The following is a 2500-nucleotide window of genomic DNA, read 5'->3' as shown; positions in this document are numbered from 1 at the left end:
AAAAAAAAAAAAAAAAAACAAAAAAACAAAAATTTGGGGGACCGTAGGAAAATTTAATTTTTGCAAAACTTCGGCGAAAACTGCCCGATCGATTACGATTTTAAAAAAAAAAAAAAAAAAAAAAAAAAAATATTTTTGGGGACTTTTAGGAAAAATTTTGCAGAACTTACGGCGTGGAACTGTACGATTTATTGTTGAAAAAAAAAAAAAAAAAAAAACAAAAAAAAAAAAAAAAAAAAAAAAAAAAAAAAAAAAAAAAAAAAACAAAAAATATAATTTTTAGTTAAATTAAAAAAAAAAAAAAAAAAAAAATATTGAAAAAAAAAAAAAAAAAAAAAAAAAAAAAAAAAAAAAAAAAAAACAAATTTATCTTTTTTGGGACTACTTTTTAGGGAATTTTTGCAGAACTCCGGGCGAGGGAGGAGAGGGAGAACTGCCGAGTTTTGCGAAAAGAAAAAAAAAAAAATATTAGATATATATTATATTTTTTGGGGACGTAGGAAATTTGCAGAAACTCCGGCGAACGAACGAAACGCCGGATTTGAAAATGAAAAAAAAAAAAAAAAAAAAAAAAAAAATATTTTTTGGGGCTTAGGAAATTTTGCAGCAGAGAACTCCGGCGGAAAGGGGAGTGAGTGAGAAGGAGAAGAAACTGCCGAATTTTTGGAGAAAAAAAAAAAAAAAAAAATTTGGGATCTTCGGCTTAAGGAAATTTTGCAGAACGCGCTTGAAGGCGGAGAAGTGAGGAGAGAGAGAGCGGGAGAACTGCCAGAATTTTGAAAAAAAAAAAAAAAAAAAAAAAAAAAAAAAAAAAAAAAAAAAAAAAAAAAAAACTTTTATTTTTTTTGGGCCTTAGGAAGTTTTCAGAACTCCGGCGAGAACTGCGATAAAAAAAAAAAAAAAAAAAACAAAAATAAAAAAAAAAAAACATATTTTTGGGGGGACTTAGGGGAAATTTTGAACGAGGAACTCCGGCGAACCGAAAAACGAAAAAGGACGGAACGAAAGGAGGAAAAGAAAACGCCGACAGATTTAAAAAAAAAAAAAAAATTAGTTTTGGGACTTGGGAAAACTTGGAAATTTTTGGCAGACCTCCGGCGAGAAAGGCCAATTTTTGAAAAAAAAAAACATATTATTTTTGGGGACGTAGGACCAAAATTTTGCAGAACTCGGCGAGAAACGAGATTACGATTTTTTAGATTTCCGATTTTGATTATTAAAAAAAAAAAAAAAAAAAAAAAAAAAAAAAAAAATATTTTTTAAGATGGAAAATTTGCCAGAACTCCGGCGAAACGAAAACTGCCCCGATTCGCGCCGATTTAAAAAAAAAAAAAAACAATTATTTTTGGGACTTTTAAGAATTTTTGCAGAAACTCCGGCGAGAAATGACCGATGTTTATGTTTTAAATAAAAAAAAAAAAAAAAAAAAAAAAAAAAAAAAATTTGGGACTTAGGAAATTTTGCAGAACTCCGGCGAAAACTGCCGATTTAAAAAAAAAAAAAGAAAAGAAAAAAAAATATTTTTAGGGGCTTAGGAAATTTTGCAGAACTCCGGCGAGAACTGCCGATTTTTGAAAAAAAAAAAAAAAAAAAAAAAAAAAAAAAATATTTTCTGGCCTTGGAAATTATGCAGGAACGCCGGCGAGAACTGCCCGATTAAAAAAAAGAAAAAAAAAAACAAAATATTTTTTGGGATTAGAATTTCGGCCGAACTCCGGCGAAACGGCCGATATTCCGATGCGCGTTTAAAAAAAAAAAAAAAAAAAAAAAAAAAATATTTTTTGGGACTTAGAAAATTTTGCAAAACCCCGGCGAAAACTGCCAATTTTTAAAAAAAAAAAAAAAAAAATTTTGGGACTTAGGAAATTTTGCAGAACTCCGGCGAGAACTGCCGATTTTTGAAAAAAAAAAAAAAAAAAAATTTTTGGGACTTAGGAAAATTTTGCAGGAACTCGGCGAGAAACTGCCGCGCGATTTGTGAAAAAAAAAAAATATATATATATATTTGTGGGACTTAGGAAATTTTGCAGAACTCGGCGCAAAAGCCGATTTTTAAAAAAAAAAAAAAAAAAAAAATTTTGGGACTTAGGAAATTTTGCAGAACTCCGGCGAGAACTGCCGATTTTGAAAAAAAAAAAAAATATTTTTTGGGACTAGGAAATTTGCAGAACTCCGGCGAAACTGCCGATTTTAAAAAAAAAAAAAAATTTTTTTTGGGACTTGGAAATTTTGCGAATCCGGCGAGAACTGCCGTTTTTGAAAAAAAAAAAAAAAATTTTTTTGGGAGCTTAGTAATTTTGCAGAACTCCGGCGAGAACTGCCGATTTAAAAAAAAAAAAAAAAAATATTTTTGGACTTAGAATTTTGCAGAATTCCGGCAAAACTGCCGATTTTGAAAAAAAAAAAAAATATTTTTTGGGATTAGGAATTTTTGCAGAACTCCGGCGAGAACTGCGATTTTAAAAAAAAAAAAATATTTTGGGACTTAGGAAATTTTGCA

Source organism: Temnothorax americanus, unplaced genomic scaffold (assembly GCF_048541705.1).
Source record: "Temnothorax americanus isolate GAGA-0224 unplaced genomic scaffold, ASM4854170v1 Scaffold42, whole genome shotgun sequence".
Taxonomy (NCBI): domain Eukaryota; kingdom Metazoa; phylum Arthropoda; class Insecta; order Hymenoptera; family Formicidae; genus Temnothorax; species Temnothorax americanus.
The sequence above is the reverse complement of the archived record's forward strand: the minus strand, read 5'-3'. Positions refer to the sequence as shown.